This window comes from Lissotriton helveticus, chromosome 12 (genome assembly GCF_964261635.1).
Source record: "Lissotriton helveticus chromosome 12, aLisHel1.1, whole genome shotgun sequence".
NCBI classification, from domain to species: domain Eukaryota; kingdom Metazoa; phylum Chordata; class Amphibia; order Caudata; family Salamandridae; genus Lissotriton; species Lissotriton helveticus.
Window position 1 is genome coordinate 430,418,297 of NC_136073.1, and position 25,480 is coordinate 430,443,776.

Consider the following 25,480-nt stretch of genomic DNA (forward strand, 5'->3'; position numbering starts at 1 on the left):
ATAACTACATTCAAATGTTCCAACTGTAGCTAGTGAGCAAAGTACCCTTCTAATGCCGCTGTGGAGTATTCTGAATTTGCTGCTAATATATTGTGTATCATGTTTCCTATTTTTTATGATGTTGTTACAATATGTAAGCTCTAGTGTCATTTCTTTTACTTGATTATGTTGGCATTTCATGTACATGGACAACATTGGATCAGTATCCCCCGGCCTGTATGGCCTCTGCATGCACATCTGGCCACCTCAGCACTGCCATAGCCTATGTCAACTTGACTTCAGCCTTTGACAATTACGCTGCCGTTAATCTGCCGCAATGCCGTGCCTGCCATTACGGACTACAACAGCGGTTGGCCTGTTTCTTCCCGGTCCCGCGAGGGAGTTCAGACCGGACTGCATCCCCCAGGAGTCTACATGGCGCGCACTCCGCCAACACGAGTGAGAGTGCCAGGAGGCGCTTAAATAACGGCTAGGGGTCCCGCCGCCCTTCTGCGCCCGTCAGAGCCCAGAAGAGGCTGGGCCACCCCCCTGATAATCGGTTCTTGACTACATATTTCAAGCTACAGGTACTGTTGTACTTATTATTTATTTCTCCTTGTAATTAGTACTTGTGCTCTATTGCAACATCGTATGGAAACTACTGAACTATTTAACTATCCAAGACTTGTAGTTCTAGTTCCAACATGAGCAAGTGCAAAGGAGTAGTGGGCACTTCAGATGCGTTTATTGTCAGGGCAGAATCGTTATTGACCCATAAGATCGAAATGACAGAGCGGCGACTCTCCCTAGATCCATCAACATTACAGAGGCGCTCATCATTGGGTTTCTCTAATCCAGGGGACTCCCCACAATTGGGCCTGCCCACTACGCCCCAAAATATGCCCCTGACCTCTGCCTTGCCAACTTTGGTCATACCTCTAAATGCTGCCCAGAATGTGTCAAGTATAGGTACTAGATCACGGGTCTCCAAACCACCAGATGAGAATAAGGTGAGAGAGCCACCGGTCAAACGAAAGCAGGGTGTTGGCACTCAAAAAACCAAGAGCACAAAAGGATCTCAACCTGGCGACCATATAACTGATCCTGTAGCACGATCAACCAATGCTGTTAGCACACAGACTGATGTGGATCTGCTTTCGTCTTCACCGAGTCATGAAAACACTGCCATTGCCACCGTTGTGGAGTCTGCTTTGGGAATTGCACTAGCCCACATCAAAGAATTAATCAACAAAAAATTTACTCCTCAGGGAAAAATTAGAACGGGTGAACATTGTCATGGATATTTTAAGTAGTAACAATGTAATTTTACACTCTGATGCCATGAGGGGGGGGGTCCGTCAACATCAGTAGATCCTAATTTAATTGCTAATCCTTGTGGTACAAGCAGTAAAGTAAGGGAACACCTTATATCAAAACCTAACACCGTGGAGGAAAATACACAGGAAGTTCTGCTGGATCATAATAGAAAGCGCACGGGTTTACGTAGCATATCCCGGACGTCCACTTTCTGGCACTACACTAACCAACCCGAATAGGAGCACAGTAGACGGCTCAAGGAACAATTGCCCGAAACCCAACACTGATGTTTTGAGCCTACCTCCAGCCACGTGCCCTTACGTCCTGATTTTGGCTGGTGTTCCTACCCTTAAAGGGGACCAAAAGGAGTCCTGGGCTGAGCTACGTAATAAGACTGTAAATTGGTTAATAAAACATAAAAGATTCCACCCATCTGATATGAAAGAGATCCTTATGGTCCGTAGAGTTGGGTAGGTTGGTCAATCCCCTAAGAGAATTGATGGTGACTGCATAGTGATCAATTTCCGTAGGCCACAGATGGTTTGCTGCCTTCTAAGATTCTGTGAACAACCATTTACCCAAAGCTTCAGTATCTGTGCACTACCTCTGGGTTATTTTTACAAACCACCATCTAGGTTAACCGTACATAATTATGCCCCTACCCCTCTATCCAACAGGTTTCCGGCCTTATCAGACCTTGACGCCCAGGATTGACAACCATCATTTTTGGAACATGAATTGTATTCCTCTGATCATTTTCATGCTCCAGTACACCCTCCTGTATCCCGCTCTCACTGATATATTAGATGAAGAGCTAGCCATAAATAAAATCAAGGCCGGCATAGATTTCAGTATTTCGTGCTGCAACATAGCAGGTCTCCAGCCGAGGATTGGTGATCCGGATCTGCTTTGTCCAATAAATGAACAAGTCACAGCCATGCCCCAAGAGACCTTAGATACATCATTGGTGACCCGGCCCTGCAAACAAGTGGTCGCATTTGAGTTAAATCTGATATTATATAACAACGTAATGTGCGCTTCAGACTCTGTCAATGAACACTATGTAGTTCAGGGAATCTGGACTGAGATGGAAACTGCACCTAATCAGGGAACAAGGGAAAGCCGACAATCATAAATACGTCTCACATCATGGAACATAGCAGGGCTGAAAAGGCACCTAAGGGATGCAGAATGGCAGGAATATATTGAACAAAGCGATATATGTCTTTTACAACAAACTTGGGCTTTAGAAACATATAGTGTTAACGCTACCCCCTCGGTTAGCGGTATGCCCTTGGTTGGCCTTATAATATGGGTAAAAATCCCCCTCAGTATTGACATAACCCAGTTGGACTTTACATCACAGGATAAAGTGGGTGTGAAGATTTGTACATGGGATGAAACTGAAATATACTTAATAAATATCTACAGTAGACCATGCCCGGCTAGCAAGGAATCCTTGGTGATAGACCAGATTTTAGATTCAATTGACCCAAGGGCAATGGTAATTGTAGGGGGGGGTGATTTTAATCGCAAATTCGAACCAGTGTGGGACTTGAAAATATTTTTGAAGAGGAGGATATGGCAAATAATATCCCCTCTTTGGAAAGCAGCCCGGCATTACCCTGCTCAGTTGCCCAACTTACAAGATTGTTGTCAGGGCATGGACTCAGAGACTGCAACAGTCGATTACCTTCTGATAGTCCAAATACTGCTACAATATAACAGGGGTAATTGTAAGAGTAGCATTGACTACATATTGACATCCATCGGTTTCTGGCCAAATTTACATGACTTGATAGTTGACGCCAGAACAGATAGTGATCATTACCCCCTTCATTTGATATTAGCAGCTCACCCCTTTCAACAGATTTCTTGGAGTAATGAAGACACTAACCCCATCCTGGATGAACCTTTAATATGTAATAATCGTAGAGCTTTAAAATGGCCATCCATACTCAGAAACAACAAAGCTTTGACGCAGATTTATGACACCTTTGCAGACATCATTTCTTCATATATTGATCGGCCTGCTGCAGTGCTCCCAATACTGACTATACATCATACATTGATAGATTCATGAAAACCTATTTTGAGCAGGATCTCCAAAGAATGCAGAGGTGGGGAAATTGATACAAGCAATTTAATTAATCTCTGGTACAACAAGGAGTGCTGCGAGGCAATAAAATAACTTGTTTTGGCAGCAAAAGACAATAATGTCATGGCCTTAGGGGAGAAAAGGACTAAGTATAAAAGATTACTTGTACAAACTTAGAAAAAATGGGATGATAATATTTGGACGGAATTTATTAGTGCAGCAAAAATTGAAGATCATGCTGCTTTCTGGCGATTAATAGCCAAAGGTAATTTAACGGGAAGATGTAGTAAAGACCTCTTTTTGGACACCAACACTTGGGTCAATCACTTTTCCCGTCTTTATTCCATATCTACAACTGAAATAACACATAATTTACAAGATTATGTGATCATCCCTAGCATGGCCCCCCAGCACCTTAGTTTGGAAGATACTCTGGCAGCAATTGATGCAGTAAAACCGGGGAAAGCACCAGGACCAGACAAGATACCGGGAAACTTACTGGGGCATGACAAAATTGTTTGGGGCCCTTACATTAATTCTCTTCGTAATACAGTAGCTGCGGGTGCACCAATCCCGGAATCATGGAAAGGGGCCGAAATGACCACCATTTTAAAAAAAGGTAACCGTCAAGACCCTTCTAATTATCAACCGATTAGTTTAATAGATATTGTACAAAAAATTAACGCTAGGCAAATTTTAACAAAACTAAATGACTGGATTGAGGAAAACTGCATCCTCTCAAAATATCAGGCTGGTTTTAGACTCAAAGCCAGCACAATTGTTCAAGTCTTTAGATTTCTCTGTATGAGCTGGAAATATACAATTTTGAAGAAAGGTCATCTGTATATTGCCTTCGTCCACCTGAAGGCTGCATTTGACCTCATCCCTAGAAACAACTCTGGAAATCACTAATAGATCAAGGGGTACAAGGAGAACTCCTCCTGAAAATAATAAGACTGCATGAGGATAACTATGCAAAAGTAAGAGGGGGTCCGAGGGGAGAACACACTGAGGCAATTCCAGTAAAAAGGGGCGTAAGGCAAGGATGTGTACTGGTACCCACCCTATTTTCATTGTACGTAAATTATATTCCAGAGTATTTAATGAGTTGTACACATGATTCACCAAAGTTAGGGCGGTTTCCGGGACCAGCCCTCCTATTTGCAGATGACACTATTTTTAATATTTCAAACCCCAAAAGGTTTACAATGTCTAATTGACTCTTTCAGCGCATACTGTGATACTAAGGGCCTATAAATAAATTCTAGCAAGACAAAATATATGGCAGTTAACCCACACAAAACGTTAAAAAATAATTTAAGAGGTAAAAATCCAGAAACTCGAATATGTGTAAAATTGTAATTATCTAGGCATAACCTTGGTTACTAAAATGATGTGGAAACCGCAACTGGAGTAAAGCAAGTCTGCCTTGCTCCAAAATTCCCTATCAATAGTAAAGAAACACGAGGGCAAAGCCTCTAAGGCAGTATCCCCTGCCCTTAAGGTATACAAGTACAGGACACAATCGGCATCCCTTTATGGGGCGGAACAATGGGGGCCCTCATGTAAGAATACTTTTGCGGTCGGAGAAAATACATTTTTCAGGAAGCTTTTATGTCTCCCAGTGCGCACGCCTCTAATCCCTATTGTTATGGACCTAAACATTAACCGTATAGATCATCAAGCCATACTGAGAACATTAATGTTTTGGGTGCGACTGTGGTCTACAACAGAACTTGCCCACTACAAAGATGGCCTAGAAACATTTTAAGGTTTTACCGAAGTATGAGTCTCCAGTGGCTCAAGCATGTTTTCTGTTGGTTTTGCAAAATAGGACTGAAGCATTTTTGGGAAGAACCTATAATATCCACATTTGTAAAGCGCACAATCACCCGTTAGGGTCTCTAGGCGCTGGGGGCCGTCGGGAAGATTAAGCAAGCTATTGCCCAGAGTCACATGGTGCTGGGCTAATCTGCCGCCGGAGCCGGGGATCGAACCGTGATCCCCAAATTCCGGAGTCAGTCGCCCTGGCCGCGGCGCCACACCTCTTCCTGCTCAAATGACACTGTTTTCTTAGAAAATATTAAAATCTACCTTTTGGGTGTACATCCAAAATAGTCTGTCCCATAGTTCTGCTATTGGTACACTAACAACTCAGTTTCTTCTTATAAAGCCAACTGCAAATTTTGAGCCATTTCTGGATGAAGTGCCGCCACAGTTAGCAAAATCATTACACATGAAATTTCGATATGGTGTTCTGCAAATCAACTCATACACATCGAAATGGGCTCTTAAACAAGGGGAGAATATTACTGAGTGCTGCGTATTATGCCAGTCAGATATTCGAGAAAATGACCTACATATATTATTCTTTTGCCTTGCATATACTAAACCAAGGAAGATATAGATAAAACCCACTTGCTGAAATATGGGCCTTAGATCCTGTTTTGAGGCAGAAAGAATATTGAAAACTGACACCTCTCAAAAAATAGTTTTTAGTGTCAGTAGATACCTGTTTGATGTGGGTATAAACAAAGTAAAGGTAGGCTTGACATTTTAGTGACTCTATGTACATGTGTACTTGGAATTATGTCATCAATTATTCTTGCACTTGCACTTTATAAATCAATGATAGACTATGAGGAATGTCCTGTTAGTTATAATTGTTGCACTTAAAGCATTTGCACTTTTGATTAGATTCCTAGCAGGAAGCTGCACTTAAGGATGTATAGACAACAACCTCATGAGTGCCAATTTAACAACCAAAAATAGAAATAATGAAATGAAAGATAACTAGTTAACCTTTAGAAAGGACCTTCCATTGTGAGCGAACACTTTACAGCATTTTTAGTAACTTTTGATACGTTCGAGGTAGAAGCAAATTTTTTGTTAAAATCTGCAGAGTATGTACTAGATGATGGATTATGTGGCAAATGTGGCCAATCCATAATTATGCGGAAAAAGCAACAGCTCCAACCTGCCTATGGGTAGAGATAAATACCACCAATCTCCTATACTAGGCCCAATTCACCATGTCATTTGAATGTGTAAGTTCATCAAGGGCAAATGTTTTGATTTACTAGTGTCAGGGATTCACAGCGGGCGACCTTGCACTCATAATACACGTAACCGTGTGGAAAAATGATGACCTACAATGGTGTAATATTGGACACAGGAAGATCTCACTGCAGGGGCAGGATTGAAAATTCCAGGGCAGTATGTCTTAGAAAGATCCTGAAGGGCAAATAGTTTGATTTAGAAGTTTCAAGGATTCATAGCAGGTCACCTTGCACTCATAAATATACGTAACCATGTGCAAGATTGACCAACAATGGTGTAATATTGGACACAAGAAGATCCCACTGCAGGGGCAGGCGTGGGAATTCCAGGGCAAGATGTCTTAGAAAGTTTGGAACACCCGCAAATGCAAGAGTTTTTGCATTATCATACATTTTTTTGACCCATTCCTATCCTGGAAATAGTTGGAATTTTACTTCTGCCAAGAACTAGAGTAAATCTCCAACTCTTTTCAGGGTGGAAAGGTGGTAGGAACATGTCAAAAAGTGAGGTGAGTGGTGAGTAGGGTCTTCTGCATTGCTTACATATATTTCAGCTGAGGAGAAAGAAAAGTGCTAGTGCAGACATGTTCTACTGTTTCCCCAAGCACAGTTTTTCACATTGTGCATGCAGAACAGCCCCCACATAGTCGCAGTTGCAACTTGTCAAAAGTTGTCCAGGCATTGCATGCCTGGAAACATGTAACTGTCTCAGCTTTCCATTTGTGACCCTAGATCTTTTGTGGACACCAAGAATCAGATACCTGCGCCCATGCTAGATTGGAAACCCGTAAGGTAGATGTTCTACTTTGTGAATCTGGACCTCAGAACCCACAGTTGTTTCTCATAATGTTTTTGTTCTGCTAACAACGACCATTGGTCGCTGTCAGCAGACAGGTAGTGATATGGAGACAGGATCACCAATGGTGCTTTGGAACGGAGGTGGTGGGGCGGGAGGGAATGGATAAAAAAGAATTACAAAAATAAACTTCCCTTCCCTTCGCCGCACGCCTGTCCTCCGTCCTCTTAGTCTGCATTGGCGGCACCGGAAGCAGACTCTCCCAGCCAATCACGACGCTGCATGAGCAGCATCCTGATTGGTCTGAGTTGCCTGTTTCGCCACTCAGGCAGTACCTGGGAGGCTAGGCATGTTCTCCATCTCACTGTGCAACACATCCAGGTGGAGAACAGGCTAAGTGCGCATGAATGTTTGGCTGACCCAAGAGGGCCAGCCAAACATTAATGCGCACTTAGGGAGTGCACACCATTCATTACTTTGCTTAGCCCCGCCCTGACCTGGCTCTAGTGCTGCACAGTAACATTGTTTTATATTTGCTTAATTTGTTTGCTCATCTTTGCATGATATATTTGTTTAACTTTTATTCCTTTATTTGTGTACAGTTGACCACCTATACACCGCTGCTACCTCACCTTGTTTACATTTGTTCAATTTGTTTTGTTCATCTTTGCATTATATTTTGTTTAACTCTTTTTCTGTTGTATGCCATCTGCGTGTAAAGCGCTCTGATATCCGCAAGGATCTTGTTTGCGCTCTATAAAACTTTCAAAATAAATAACGTCTTGCTATTATCAGTTTTGCGGTGCTCAAATAGCAGTTGAGCAACGCTCCTTCCCCTTAGCAAAGGAGCCGCCACTGGACAAGATGCAAGTCCTCCATTGATAGGCAATGGATGCAAATCAGAATAATAATAAAATTGAATATACTTAAGGAATAAAGTGCTTGCCTCATCATCTGAATCAAGATAACAACGGATGACAATTTAAATCCATTCTTACGGCTCATAGCAACTGTTTATGTATTTATGTTTTCCTTTTTTCAAACCAAAAGCACTAAATTTCAGTTAACTGGAGTACATTAATGCCGCCGATTTAAAACACTGAATGTAAGAGCGGCTGAGTTACAAGCCCAAACACATGTGGTTTTACAATGAACAGGCCATGCACACTATGTACCCAGTACACAAGTTAACTGTTTTGGCCTCTGCAGTTGGATGGCGTCCCTTCTTCTTTGCTGTTCTGTGTTTGTGGCTACTGGCAAGAGTCGAAAATCCATCTTCAACCAGCACACCAGAAAGATTTGTTCAATCTTGTAAAGTCCAGAGTTAGCTAAACGAGTGGTTTCTCACCGCAGCAAAGAACATGGGACCGAATTTTGACCGAATTTTACGTCATGAACGGCCCCTGGCAGGCGACTTCTGTCTGTGGTATGTGCCGCGCTTTATGTATCAAACAAGTTTGCCACATCAGATAAAAAAGATTTTTAAAATTTGGATATGCACCATATTGACATGAAAACATTTCATTTCATTACAGAAATATATGTAGATTAAATTAATTTCCTTTCGTAGTATTACACTTCATAACAATGGTAGAGAGCATTGAATTTCAGACTTAAAAATGTATTCTACATTAAAGCAAATGTTTTTAGGAGGCCTTCTTACACTTCTGGAACATTTTATAATAAGCTTGGCTTTATTCTAAAGAGTACATACACTTTGCTACTCTGAATGTGCATTTCAATATTAATTCTTAGCAGCAATTGGGTATTGGCTGTGAACTACACACATTCTACCAAACATAGTTGCTGATTATTGCTATTTGCCGATTTGCCAACCGCTAGTAGGGTTCCTATCCCAAGGGCGCTACTCAACAGTCTTGCCATGCACAGACACCTAGCCTCCCACGCTAGTACTGGTCAAGCCGTATGAGCTGTACTGGAATTTATGCCCACATGCATCAAACTGAATTGCATTCGCAAACGGTGCGAATCGCAAAATTCGTCCGTTTACGAATGCAATTCATTGATTTGGGATGCATTAAGCTTTTTTGCTTTTTTCGCAATTTAAGAAATCGCAATTTATTTGCGATTTCTTAAATTGCGATTGCATTTAAGAAATCGCAATTTTGCGATTTCTTAAATGCAATGCATGATTTTTTTTTAATTGCTAAATCGCAAATAGGAAGTGGTAAATTAACATGAAGTTAAACTTCATGGTAATTTGCGAAAACTTTCAAAAATGCACTTTTGTTTCATTTTACACACACACATGCCCTTGGGGCATGTGTGTGTGTAAAAAGTACTTAAAGGTACATTTCAGGGGTGCAGGGGGGGTCCTTTGGACCCCCCTGCACCCTTGAAATTGCATTCTCATTTTGCGATTCCTTAATTGCGAATCGCAAAATGAGAATGCCTTCACATTCATTCCTATGGACCTCTAGGCCCATAGGAACCAATGAAAAGGGATTCCTTAATTGCGATTCGCAAATTGTGAATCGCAATTAAGGAAAATTAAGAAATCGCAAAAAAAATTGCGATTTGTTAATGCATAGCCATTTGCGAATTCTTAATTGCGTTTCCTTAATTTTCGCAATTAAGAATTCGCAAACAGGAACATTGATGCATGTGGCCGTTAGTGTCATAGTCTCCCCGAGCTTACTCAGAAGCCTCTTCTACTCCATGTCATCACTTTTTCCAAGTATGGATTAGATTCTCTGTTGAATATTTTATGAATGTTCACTATGTTGAGGAGGAAAAGCCTTTGAACCTTCTCCCATCCTTTAATTTTTAATCATATTTGCTTAAAACCCTTCTAAAATGGCAGTCCTTGTGTGCACACAACAGCCATATTGGAACGGTTTTTCTTAAAGCAGAAGAGAAGCATTCCAAGATGGCAACTGTATGTACACACACACACACACACACACACACCGTCCAACCCTCTTGTAATTAGTTATCTTAAGGTTTGAGAAAAGCCATTTCTAGAAGGATGCTCATGCATGCCAAAGTAAGGTGACCATGTGGGAGAACAACTTGGCCAGGGTGAAATCTTAATTATGCCAGCGTAATCGGAGTAATTTTATGTTACTCTTGTGATGTGGAATTACCAGAAATTGCACGATTATGCCTGCTTGGTAATTATGAGTAATCTGGCACAAACATTCTATTGTAGAAGCACTGAAACAACGAATTTAGTGAGCAGGAGCGGCGGCTGGCTGGCTGATGTTAATCGTATTCTGTTTCATTTTGCGCTATTTTCTTGCACTAAGAAAGTGGCACTACATGCTGGGTTACGCTTGTCATGTAATTCTTTGTAATCTCGTCTAATTTAGCTGTATTTTCACCTAACTATGCTACAGCAGCAGGTTACACAATTTACGCCTACTCCTAAAAAAACATAGACCAAGTGTGATGTCAGTTCCCCGGTTTCAGAGGTGAACCATATTGCTTTGCTAATGCTGGTTTTAATGATATTTCTTACCTGATGTCTGGTTTGCTAAAGGTAGTGAAAACACTATTTATATGTCCCAATGTTGATGACAGAAATATCACCATACACAAATGTCAACTCCACAATACTGACAACCACTATATAGTCAAGGTAAGAATAGATATAGGGAAGTATAGCTGTCTGGTCCATATCTACTTATTTTGTTGCTTTAGTGTAAGTCTATGTTGTGAAGTCAGTATTCATGCTAGTTGATATAAAAATGTCGATAGTGTGACTCCTCACCAAAATCCCTATCTTTCTTTGACAGCAAATATCTCTGTCAGGAATAAACTTTACTATAAACTGAGATTAAGGCTGTATTTTAGACTGCATGCTCCAAAAACTATCTCCAGTCATCCATCTATTATTGTTTAATAGAGATTAGTCAAATCAGGTGATATTGGTTCTTTTTTCAGTTCCCCATCCAAGATGATGAAAAAGTCATGTTCTTCCTGTTATTGCTCATTTCCAGGTTACTAGAAAAGGCCATTTTGCTGCAACACACCTTTGCTTGACATACCTCGGTGCTTGCTCCAAAGGTGGTGGACCGCAGCGAGACCGGTCAAATCTCACACCAGACTTTTTACACTCATAAATGTTTAGCTGGTTCTGTAAAAGGACCCAATGCCAGACGCCATTATTGCGTTAGAGTATAAAACATTTTCTGGCCATTTTGATTACATCTCATAAACACAACAAGTTTCTCATTTTCATATTAAATTACAATATGTACAAAATGGCATCACATGAACATAACTAATACATGAAATTCCTAGTAAACGCTCCATAACAAATTCATGACATTTCTTAGTAAATACTCCATAGGAGTCATGGTTGACCACCCATCAGCCAAACCAATACATCGATCCCCCCTAGCACCCATTGGGAGATGGGCCTTGGCAACCAGGCCATACCTTGGTCCCCTGGCACAGCCACCAACCCCCAGTATCCCCAGGGCCGTGTAATGGAGTATGCTGGCCAGCTATGGGCAATCGCGGTAAGGCACGTCCTCAGCCTTCCAATAAAGACTGAAGTACCCATGCGCCGGCTTAAAAAACGATTCCATCCTGAATTCACCTGCACCGATATTCTTGATGCCAAAGTTGTCTACCTGTTTTGTGGCCAAACATGACTCCTCCTCCGCCTAAAGCGATGATAAAAAAAGGCACATCACCCAGCGGCCTTAACATAGGGATGAGAGGGTGGGAAAAAGAAGAATTCCGGTGCCGAAAGGTTAGGGGGTACTTCGGCGGTCGTCAGGGGCAGCTAGCAGAGAAAGGGCAATCAGGTTGCTTTGCCCTTTATGTAACTTGTGCTTCTGTCTCTGATGCTCTCCCAGGCGACCCCGCCAATCCCATGGCAACCAATCACATTTGACCATGGGAGCCCGCCAAATATTCGACACAGCCACAATTGGCCACTGCCCCTGACCGGTCCGTTCCGGGCCGCACTTGTCTCCGGGGCCTGTGAGCCTGTGGCTTGACCCCTTGTCCAGAACGCTCCTAAAGACTTCAGTATTTTCATTCACATTCTCCTGCTGTAAACGCCTGTCACTATTCAGCCTGTTTGAAATCCAAGGGTGTGTTTTTATTGGTTAACCAGTTCTTCCTTTTTGACGTATTTTCATTTTGCTTCTTTTACCGTTTCCTTTCTTGTTTCAACCTGGATGGAGAAATAGCTTTTAGAAGCAGTAGGCATTACCTTTATGGTAAGACAAAGATGGCAAATTCATTGTAGCCTAGAACATTTGACCTTGAGAATCCCTTTACACCTTTCAATATACCTGATTTCCCATTTTTCATATAATTCTCACCCCAAGCCCTTTTTGCCTATCATGAAAGGCTAGTGGGGTAACCTGCGACAGGTACTGCTCCCAAAATGTTTAATAATGTGAAACCAGTTTCCAAGAATTTCTAGGCTGAAATACACCAAGTTTAATTGTATATACCACACCTATCAGACTCCATAACTCATAGACCGTATGTATATGGGAGCATCAACGGCATGTCCCAGAAGTGCGAAAAAGAAGCACATTTTATACATGTGGTCTAGCAATGTTCTGTGGTATTGTAGTTTTGGGATGAAGTGCTCCAATACTTGATTGCATTAATGAGGAGATTAATATCGAAAGAGACATTATTGTGCCTTTTAACTTTGGTGGTTCGCTCAAAGAAGACTAGACATGTGTGTACATTATAGATTGGACCCTTTTGTTGGTGGTGAGACGCATTGCCATGCTTTGGAAGGTCTTATTGCAGCCTTGTTAAGTATTGGCCCTGCAGTTTCCCAAATTTTGTATATTATCATTAAGTTTCGCTATACTAGTTATTAAGGATGCTCTAATATGGAAAAAGGGCATGCCAAAATGAGGCTAAGTTGTGATTTGACCAATGCAAGCCATCTTCAAGATGTTTGTGAGAGGAGATCTGGAAAGAAGTTAATTATTATTTCAAAGGATATAAAACCAATTTTTATTGATTCACGCGGAGGCATCCAACCAGTACCTGAACTAAGCAGACTTTCTCCACAGTGATGCCTGCAAATGCATCCATACATTATGGTAAGGAAGGCCTGGATAGCTCAAAATACAACTTCACGGTAATAATTAAAAACTGACCTTCTCATTAGCTTCTCATTAGCCTCCATTGAAGACAAACACTTTCTAACATATTGTACTTCTTTTAAGACTTATCTGGTGTCATGGTGCTACAGATACCCCAAATGTGTCTGAACTCTTGCTCTGTAGACCACTCTAAAGCCATATGATTTCTGGTGATATTGTTCCCTTGTGTGAAGCAAAATAATGTCTGTGGGGCAGAAAGTGTCACGTACAGGGCAAAATAAAGTCAGGATTTGGAGCAGGAAGTGTCACGTACAGCCATGTTCAGTTATCGTGTGAGGATACAGTATTTTGAGGTCCTCTACACCGAGGGCCTACCAGCAAAGGAAAAGCTTGTGGTTAGTACAGAGTGTGGTTAATGATTGGGTTCAAGATGCATGCACATTGTGAACTTGTCACGGGGTATAGCATTAGTAGAAAACACCACTGTCCTATGAGTCATGGGCTCTCATGAATCTAGAGAGATGACGGGCTGTCTTGTACTCATAGATAAAACTTCTTTCATAGCCCATGGTGTCCTTACTAGGCAATTTGTGCTACAATACTGCTGCTGCTGGACATTGCAAGATGGATGTAGGTTTTCAAGCATCAAGACCTCTAGTTCCCTAAAGACTGTGTTATGGACATTTTGGCTCTCGGAGAAGTACATGAAGGCATATACCTTGCTCACTGTTGGGAATCACAGGATGTAAGTTATGTTCTTAAGTATTTCGTTTACAGCATTTAAATATAAACTATATTCATTTTCCACAGAAGCTTGTATAGTGATGCAACCTAAGGTAGGTATTCTACCCTAGGGAGAATTGTATATGTATATATCTAGCAAAATATTTATGTCGCTTTCTATTTATGTGTCAGGAATTACGACTACCTTGTCAAAGCATAGAGAGTTGTTTATACAGGTACATTATTTAAGTATGTCATTTCACAATTACAGTATGTTCAGTGTTATAACGATAGATTACTTTACCTGTATCTTTGTCTTGTAGAGATCGACTACAACCAGCAGACTTCCTTGACTCTATAATTGACAAAGAAGAGGGTGGAATCCTGTGTTTCTGTTTTCTCTCCTACCTCATTCCTCTTTCCCCACTTCTGCCACTGGCTCTTATGTATTAGAATATGTGATCACTTGTGGCGATAGTGAAAGGCAGAAAAGAACATTGCTTCTGTTGGATCTTGTGCCCAAATGTAAGTGCAAAACCAGACAAGCATGTATTCCTCTGCATAATTGATCATTAATATGTAAACTAATAAAATAAAGGAAAGATCTTCAAATCCTTCTATATCCTTGACCTCATCCACAACTTTGAATGTTCAGCATCTGGAGACCAGGTCTGAATTTTTACCATGGAATCATTACAGAGTGTACACCACCCAAATCGGGGAATTCTTGAATAAACAGCTGGAGCTGTGTAAATTTACTTCCATGAGATCTGAACTACATGCTTCGCATCTTAAGTACAAGTGAGGATTATTTTTCCCAATTGCTTTACGAAAGTACTTCCAGACTCTAGATTGTCAAGGGGAGGTTGATTAGTGAGAAAGAACTGGTCACTGGAGGAGCACTAGCACACATGAAATACAAATAGGTTCTGCTGAATCCAGTTTCTAGAAATCTCTTTTTTTCTCTTTCTTTAGTTTTTCAATCAATCACAAACTCATGATGTAAAAAAAGGATAGAGTAGAATCTCAACGACAATTCATGATTTGAATACAATAAATAATGATGTACAATGAAATTCTTGAATACTTTGGGATGGACATCTGTATCTGGGTTCAATGTTTTTTTTTAAATGTGATAAAACAGTACTTCATCCTGGCATACATAATATATTCGAGATTCTAGTTGCTGCTGCTAATTATCTATGTCTAGTAAACATATATAAAGTATGATAAATAGACCATAATAACATGTATAATGAATAGTTATTGCCAGTTATCCGTGTCCATTTCTTCACCTTTTGTTTTTATTTCAGTGTCTGATTCTAATCTGCCCCTCATATTTGTATACATTTCTGAATGGCCCCTATTCTAAGGGAATATAGTTTGTCTCTTTCTTTTGTTCTTCTTATTTTGACTACCCATTGTGGGAATTTAGGTGGATCCGGTGATTTCCAATTTTGTAAAATCAAAGATCTAGCTCTTAAAGAAGCATTAAAAACAAATTCTTTTTGTCGCACCGTTAAAGTTGGATTTGGGATCCCGAATAGAATAGCTATAGGATTGGGGTCTATCAGCCAGATTCATCAAAGGTAAATCGGCTCGCAAAGGGCCAGATTCTGCGAATCTGGCCCTTTGCAAGCGCTATTTTTGCATTTGGGATTCATCATCCCAAATGCAAAAATCGCATTTGTAGAAATCGCAAATTTGCGAAGAATTGCATTTAAGGAATCTCAATTAGAGATTCCTTAAATGCAATTCATGAACCATTTAAAAATTGCGAATTCGCAATCTGGGGCCGCTATTTACCGCAAAGTCTGACTTCGTGGTAAATAGCGAAAACTTAGAAAAAGGCACTTTAGTGCATTTTTCTAAGTTGTATGTTACACACACACATGTCCTTTGGACATGTGTGTGCGCAACACCAGTGTACATGAGCATTTCAGGGGTTCTACAGGGTGTCCTTTGGACACCTTGGCACCCTTGAAATCGCATCCTTATTTGCGATTCGCAAATTGCTAATCGCATTTAAGGAATGACTCCCCATTCATTCCTATGGGCCTTTTGGCCCATAGGAATGAATGGGGAAGCCATTCCCTATTTGCGATTAGCAATTTGCGAAACGCAAATAAGGAGGCAGTAGAAATCACTATAATTTGTGCGATTTCTACATGAATCCCGTTTTGCGAGTCCTTAATAGCGATTCCTTAATAATCGCTATTAAGGACTCGCAAAACTGGACTTTGATGAATCTGGGGGTAAGTTCTGTTTGAGTTGCCGACTAATCGACTGAAAGACCCTTTTCCAGTAGTCGGTCAGTTCATGTCAGGGGACACGGAGGCTCTGCTCGCACAGGCACGCAATGAGGCTCGGGAAGAATACAATTTCCGGCAGCCTCGGTTGAACGTCTGACGTCATATGCTGCAATCCACGTGATGCAGAAGACTTGAGACAGGCGAGGCTGTGGGTTTGGACGCTGCAGATTATTCGAGTTGTCAGAGGATTGACGCTGGCCAGTTCTTGATGTGTTCCCGGTTGGGTAAGAGTGCCTTGGGCACCACTGGTTCCTTGTTCCTTTTGGAGATACCTGAATGCCTGATTATTTCCTTGGAAGCACCCCGGGAGTTAGTGCTCATTGTCTATTTTCCCTACGTTGGTGAGCTCTACGCTGGTCATTTTCTAGAGCTCTTGCGAGGGAGGAAGTTATTTGGTTACGTGGTTGATTTCTACCTATGGATGTGGATTAAGTGGGTGTACCCTACGTGATTTTTCCTACGTTGGCAAACTCTTCCCAGTACTTTGCCCACAGAGTTCATGGGAGGAAAATAGTAGTATCATTGGCAAATTACGTTATGGTGATTCCATAACGGCCCCGCAAATGGCCTTGATAGATCATTTATTGTAGTCTTTCCATTGATCTGCTTCTATGTGATCCGGAATTTCTAAAATGGCGCTTGGAACTATTTGATTCTAAATTTGTTGCTAAGGAATATGATACCAGCTCCCAATTCCTGACATATGTTTGATATATAGTGCATGTGTTACGTTTGGAGGAAGTGAGCCCTTAGCGAGTCGTATCTTTTTGACTAGTCTTGAGATTTGAAGGTAGGAAAATACTAGGGTCTGTTTTGTTTTGTCGGATTTGTTTCCATGACTTCATCTCTCCACGTACTACTAGATCTTTTATTTGATAGATTACCAACCTTTCCCTTCTTTTCAATGTCGGTGTATTGATTGCAGCTCCTAGTTCCCTACAGTGTATTAGTTGGGTTTCTGGATGTAACGGTGTAAATTGACATTCTTCCTTCAATTGCTTGAGTCTATCATGAATTATACGGGGCATCTTATATCTGTAGCATTTGGGTAGCTTCAGAATTTTAATAAAGGGTTTTAGATCTATATTTTTGTCCAATAACATTTGGTGAAGATAAAAATTGGGCCCATGATAGTGAGCTGATATTGCATGTCCACACCAGTCTAAGAAGGCGGCTTGGAAGTATTTTTGAATGTGAGGGATCCCTAAACCACCTTTATCAGGACTCAATTGCAATGTTATCAATTTTGTGCGTGTTTTTTTCTCTGCCCAGATACATTTCCGCACTAATTGATCTATTTCTAAAAAGTAATTATGTGGAATCTTGATAAGTACATTTGAGAAAATAAAAATAAATAGCGGAAGTACCATTGTTTCTATTATTACGGTTCTTCCAATTATTGATAATGGTAAATTATGCCAGCTATTTAAGATATTCCTAACCTTATTAAGCAGTGTGGTATAATTATGTGCATAGAGCTGTGAAAAATCATGTGAGTCCCAGATACCTAAGTATCAAACAGGGTTATTTTTTGCCGCCCGAATCTGAAGAGCCTGGGGTAGAATCTGGTCATGGCAGTTAAATAATAGGATCTCAGATTGCTTTTGTTGATTTCATATCCTCCTAAGTTGGAAAATGTTTCAATTGTGTCAAATGTTTCTTTGACATTTGTCGTTTCTGCCTTGAGATAAAGGATTAGGTTGTCTGCAAATTATTTCAATTTGGCTGCCCCTATTATTGGTAGCTTGATTAAGTGGTTTTGGTGTATCAGATTCGCTAGTGGCTACATATATAAGGCAAATAAAAGGGGGACATCGGGCAGCCTTGCCAAGTTCCTCTTTGGATCTTAACCTATACCAGCAGTGTTAGAGTTAATTATTATTTCCACCTGGGCGTTACCTTATAGTTTCTTAAGTAAATCTAAAAAGTCTAGATAGAAATCAAATTTTTTAAATATTGCAAAAAGAATATTCCAAATGGCCAGATCAAAGGCTTTTCTGCATCAATCATAATAATTGCTGCTTTCAAGTTTCTAGAAACCTCCTGTGAATTGGTCTTCCTCTCGCTTTACAGTGAAGTAGATTTCTAACATATGTACAAGCTCTGGATCATGGCACTGTCCTTAGTTTTGAAAACAAAACCTACTCCATGTGTCCATTATTTTGTGTTGTTTTCTCAAAGACTTACCTTTTTAGTCATCTTTGAGAATAAACACATTTTCTGCTAAATTTCTCAGTGTAACAGATTAAGGTATGTTTGTATTACTTCAAGCAATGTGTAGCCAATATTGGTTAAGAAGAATTTTGTTTCAAGTTAAAATAGTTCTCTGTTTTTTGGAGATGATTTGCAAAATTATTGTACCATTTAGCTCCGAGCATCAAAGACATTGGCCTATTGATTTCTTTTAACATATATTCTACTTTTTATAAACTTGATAGTATTTTCTTTATTCTTATATTATTCCACCTCACTGGGCAAGGAGGTGACTGTAGTGGAATGTTTTGTCTGACTGGTCCACAAGCATTCTGCTGAGCTCTCACCTACAAACTAAACTGTACAGAGTGTAAAGCTACCTGTATACCAAAGTCACTTTGGTATCTCGCTAGGGGCTTGAAGCACTATATCAATGCAAGTACAGATCAGTACAAACCAATAGTACACTTTCATATGTGCATTTACACCCCTGTCTTGTTTCCTCCATTCAATGCATGTTTATAGTGATAGCTCATGCCTAAATGAACTACCAATTTGAAGATGGCCCAACTAGACAACGGCAAAACATCAGCCCTCATCCTCCTGGACCTGTCAGCCGCCTTCGACATAGTCTGCCATCGCACTCTAAAGACACGCCTCCAAGAAGCCTGAATCCAAGAGAAGGCCCTTGACTGGACCACGTCCTTCCTCTCTGGCAGAACCCAGAGCGTCCGCCTCCCACCCTTCCGATCCGAAGCCACCGACATCATCGGCGGCGTCCCCCAGGGCTCAGCCCGACGCTGTTCAACGTCTACATGGCCCCCCTTGCACAAGTGGCCCGCCATCACGACCTCAACATCATCTCCTATGCCAACGACACCCAGCTCATCCTCTCCCTCACAAAGGACCCACACAAGGCCAAAACAAACCTCCACGAGGGAATGAAGGCCGTCGACGACTGGATGAGGAGCAGTCGTCTGAAACTGAACTCGGACAAGACGGAGGTCCTCATCCTCGGACCCACCCCCTCAGCCTGGGACGACTCCTGGTGGCCGACCACACTGGGAACAGTACTGACACCCACCGACCATGCACGCAACCTAGGATTCATCCTCGACTCTTCCCTCTCCATGTCTAAGCAGGTCAACACCGTCTCCTCCTCCTGCTACAACACCCTCCGCACGCTCCGCAGGATCTACAAGTGGATCCTGACCGAAACAAGAAGAATGGTGACACAGGCCCTCGTCAGCAGCAGACTGGACTACGGCAACACACTCTATGCAGGAATCCCAGCCAAACACCTACGACGACCACAACGCATCCAAAACGCCTTCGCCCGACTGATCGTCAACGTCCCCCACCGCAGCCACATCACCCCCTACCTGAGAGACCTACACTGGCTCCCCTTCGACAAAAGGATCACCTTCAAGCTCCTCACCCACGCACACAAAGCACTCCACAACGCCGGACCAGCCTACCTGAACAGCAGACTCAGCTTCTACACCCCCACCCGCCAGCTCCGCTCCACCAGCCTCGCCCTCGCCGCTGTACCCCGCATCCAACTAACGACCTCCGGAGGCAGATCCTTCTCCTACCTCGCCGCCAAGACCTGGAACACCCTCCCTACCTACCTACGGCAGACCCAAGACCTACTCACCTTCAGAAGACTCCTCAAGACCTGGCTCTTCGAGCAGTAGTGGCACGCCTCCCCTCAGCGCCTTGAGACCCTCAGGGGGGAGTAGCGCGCTTTACAAGTACTCTGATTGATTAATTGATTTGTTAAATCATATTTACAATGATTCCACTTAGATTTTTCCTCCTAATGGCCTCCCTAGATGCAACGAGAGTGGAAATGCAAACAAGGGAATAGAACAGGTGCAGTGGACCATGAACAGTGGACAAGTGAGGAAGAACTGAGATGAGCTGATTTTGAGTCCATGCGACATGGTAATATTGAATGTATTCATTGCCTACATTGAATATGTTATGCTCTGATTTGTTATTAGCATACATTTGTATATCTTCCTTCACCAATAGCAACATTTAAGTAGAATCAAATACAGCATAATAGTCTTCTGTTGAATGCTGTGCCAGTCCGTTCATGCAGTCTCTATGAGTTGTAGTCCAGTGTCCAAGACAAGGGCATGTAATGCAGGAAACAGCAGTAAATGTCCAGTGCAGCCAAAGACATAAGGATACAATGATATAAGAACATACCACCTGAGGAAGGCAAAATGCTATAAGTTAATGGGGCCATCCAGTTTAGATGAAAATTTTTTCTCTTTACCCAGTCTTGTATCCCTATCGGTCTCCAGCAATAGGCATTGCAGAATGTTGCATTGTTTTATATCGGGTGCTTGGATAGTGAGAACTTTTGAGCCTTCATTCACTGAATGGCCAAACATTATATTGTTGGAGCATTGAAAGACAAAAATTGAAAAATAGGAGGAGAGGGCCTATGCCAGCTATTATCCGTCCTCTGGCACTTGATTGTCTCAGTACAGCACAAACATTCCAATGTTCTAATATAGCCTCATAGCCTCTGCCAAGGGTTTTACTGGTTGTTAAAGTCCCTGAACCCGATTTATAATCCTGAGCTGCAGGCGAGGGTCTATAACGAAAGAGAAGGCGTTTAACAACTGGTATATTCCAAAGTAGGAGGGCTATACGGTTATTAGAATGTGTCACACACTGAGAATAGAATGTTCTAAATTAAAAAGGGAGAAACAAAAAGCCAAACTTTGGAATGTTGGAGAAGAAGGCTTATACCAGCCATTATTAGTCCCGAGCAACTCCATTATTTTCAATAGAACTCCCAACATTCTAGTGTAAACACTGTTAAAAACATGAAAAAACACACGAGCCAACCATATTTCAGCATTAGAAAAATTAAATCCAGAGATAAAATTAACATAACATTAACATCTACCCCATGTCTTCAACTATGTTGTTTTTCTACATGATTCAATTCAGTGCAACTACAGAATATTTTTGATAATTAATTTTGCTACTAATAATAGGAAACCACTTGTAGAAACTGAGCTGATTCAAGTACAATATTTTTGTAATAGTTCTTGGAAAGAGAAACACATTTTACCAACACTATAAACAAGGGATCTAATTATTTCAATCGTGAACTGAATATTAAGAACAGCTTTTAGTTTTAATCACTGGCTAAACGTAGTTGTTAAAAGACAAAAAAAAGTGTTACTGGAAAAAAGCAATGAAGTTTCTACACAATTAGCTTTGCAGCCATGTTTTACAACATCATAAACCTAAGGGTCATGCTCAAGATAAAAACAGCTAATTCTAGACTGGTTTACTTTTTTTAGGGCATTTCTTGGCCAAGACCTTTTTAGTTTGCTAAAATTATGTGTATAACATAGTTACTTACTGGTGTCTTCCGACAGACTTCATCCATTAGTCTGAGGTTGGTGTCATTCACATTTTTCTTCCACTAACTCCAGCATTCATTAAAATGCAGTGCATCAGCCCACTTCAGCCATTGGCCGACTACAATACGAGTTATGGCATGCTGCCCTTTAACAAGGAACACATGCGCAAATATAGTAGTTCACTTCAGTACCAGGGAATACTATGGTAATGACGTAGGGGTGGGCAGAGTTTTAATTGAATTGGAGGAATTAAGTAATTCCACGTTACTCATGTAAAGCAGAATAATTGATTACATTCTGCCACTCTGTCAGCAGAATTAATCTGCAGTGTTTTTTAATTAAACAAGGCTTGAAGAGGGAGCAGTCCCTCTGTGTTTAAAAACCACTGCAAAAAAAGTTTATTCTGCAGAAGTTTTTGAACATAGAGGGACTGCTACTGCTTACAGCGGTTTAAACCATGGCACAGCAGAGCATTCCCCTCGGGCCCTTACATACTTATGTAAGGGCACTGAGCGGTATGCACTGCACATTGCGGTGCCTACTCTCCACCTTATCAGCATTTCCTAAAATCTCGCTGAATTTTAATGTAATTCCGTGGAATACCGTGGGATAAAACTCCACCATTACCGCACACCACTAGTGAAGAGTGGTTTTTTGAGACCCAAAAAACTCTTTTGCCTTTAGCGAATTATTTTTCTTTTAGATTGATCAGGGCATGCAAAAGAAAACAAGAACTGGCAGAAGGCTGATGGCCAAAGCCAATGGTTGTTTTGTCTTTGTCCGTGCTCAAGTTTGAGCCTCAACTTCAATAACCTCCTGACTAGTACACCCTTTGAAGTTCAGGACCTCTAGCATGCTGTTCAGAAGTTTTGTATGATCAGCAACACATTCTCAAGACACTTTGAACATGCATTTTAGGATCATGGTATGTGTTCTCTCCCAACTGGTGGATTGTGACATACCCTGCAACAGCACAACACCAACATTTTCTTTTTAATTTTTCCACCACCTAGCTGCTGCTTTTCAGTGCACCTTTTCATTGACCACTGAGCCTCTTGTAGTAAGTATTGGTAAATCCTATGGTTCTGTTTACAACACAAAACGCCAGACATGCATATTGGCTTTGCTAGTACTTGTTAACTATGTGATGACCCTTGCAAATAAATCCCTTTGAATTGCAACTTTTTCATGATTTGGTCTACTTTTGGACTTAAGATAAAAAAGTAATTGATAAATTAAAGAAATGTTCATATTTATGGTCACTAGAAACAGCATAATAAAATCATGGTCTTATTAGTTTGTCTACAAATTCTGAGCAATGCTCAGATAACATTTTTGCATAAAACATATGGTAAATTTGGTAAAACCGGTCAGTGGTGGGCTGCAAAAAAACCCTTAAATATCCTTCTCAGGACTAAAAGTATGCCCTCAAAATTAGGCTTTGGTTAATCTGAAAAAAATCACCATCGAGTATTCAAAATGCTCGATTTGAAACACCCAGATAGCTTGAGACTGAAGTGAACTTGTTTAGGGACCCTCTTCCTTTTCTTGCCCTGTGTACCAACTCAATCTGGTCTATATAACGCATGTTTCAAAGAAGAAGAATATCTACTTGAGCTATATTTAAAACATCAGCCAGACAACTTATTCTAATGTCAGTGCTTCCTTCTGTTTGGTCTCTAAGACATCCAGGGGTGCCTGTCAATTCTGGCAGGTTTGGTATCCTGTGAGGTATGACCCAAGATGCTCCCTGAGTCCAGGAATAATGAGAACCATTCTAGGACAGTCTAAGTGTAGTTTTTGGGATGGGTGTCCTGTGTTTGCCCCTGATTTTTATTCTGTGTCGGTTGAGACTCTTGCGTAGGATTACCTTTGTATTAGTGCCAGTCTATTTCTTGAATCTATGTCCAACTATTTTTGACTTTGTAATAAATCTTCAAAACTTTAGTTGTAGTCAGTGATCCTTAAAGTCTAATTGAATTTGGATCCAAAATTTGGTTGAGCTATGATTAAGAAATTCTTTTCTTTACGCTTCCATGACAGGGAAAAAAGATCCAATCGACCAGACCTGGAATTCTAGAGATTGATAGGGAAAATCTAGATGAGAATCCCACCTTCCCCAGTTGGTAGCAGAGTTGATGGTTCCCTTCTAGAGCAAGGAAAGATCTAGATTAGGATTAGACGTTCCCAAGGCCCATAGAAATTAGGTGATGATTGCCCAGTGGATTGTCGGCGGAAGACAACGCTCCATGGGGATCGACGGAGAGTGACGGTGCGGCGAAAAGCAGCAGTTCGTTGGAGAGTGAGTATGAATAGGGTTATATGTTGCTAGATTGCGGTGTTTTGTGTTTTGTGTTGCAATGTCTTGCGGAGTTGGAATGCCTGTTGTATGAAAGGAGATCAGGCTGTGAGCGCGCGCAGCCCGGGAAAATCTTAGGCTCAAGGTGTAGCTTAAGTGGTTGGGGGGTATCGAACACCCATAGTAATTGTCAACCATTTTAAGGGAATCGTGAGGTACCATCGATCGCCCGCTGGACCGAGATAGGGGGAACGAATGTTTGAGTGCGTGAGTAACTGACGCTGGTCGTGAGTTTCTGTGTGTCTGTAACCTATCAGTGAGGTGATTGTCTGGTCGTTTCGTGGACAGACAGTTGCCAGTTCGGTGACGATTACGCGACTGTGGACGTACAGTCAGACTGTGGACGTACAGTCAGCGAAGTGATTGCTTGGTCGGAAATGATCATTTCAGTCTATGAATGGGACGTGTGCGTGAAGTGAGAGACGAACTATAAAGGAGGGGAACTGCTGCGAAAGCGGAGGCGAGTGATGTCAGAAGGTGCCGCGCTGGGATAGGGCAGTTGGCGTGAAGCCACGCTGAGATTGGTGGATTCTCATCAGGAAGTAAAAGAGCGCTGCGGGAGAAGAAACACTGGTTTTCATCATGAAATGTTTTTAAGTTTTACAAGATTTGTTCCGAAAAAAAAAAAGTTAGAACCGGGGGGCGGGGTGAGGGGGGAAGAAGAGGCTCTGCCCACCCGAGGGTACTCCAGCTCATTACGTGGCTACAAATGTTGGGTTGCATCCTATATTTTGGCTTGAGAATTGGTGCAAGATGACTGATGGAAATGAGGAGTTGGCCTTTCCTAGATACGGGACTTTTAGATTGGAAGTGTTGGATCAGTTGAAATCGATTATGGCTTCTTTGCGACCTCTGCCTAGACGACACAGTTTGAGGCATTAAATGCATGGATAAGGGCGGCATACGAAAGAAACAGGGACAGGCGACAGGAAAGAGTGAAGAGGTCAGTTAGGGCAGTTCAAGATGCGAGGTAGGATGCATTGGCAAAGAGATGGAGGGTACAGACGATTGAGGGAGATAGGTTGTACCCACTGTTGGTTAAAACAGGGGTGGCGCAGAACAAAAATACAGAGGAAGACGACAGTGATACGGATGACAACTTGATAGAAAGGCTGTTATCTGAGAGACCACCTCCATACAAACCAGAGTCGGGGGAGGAGGAGTCAGCCCCGGTAGAGGAAGCTAGGGTACCGCAA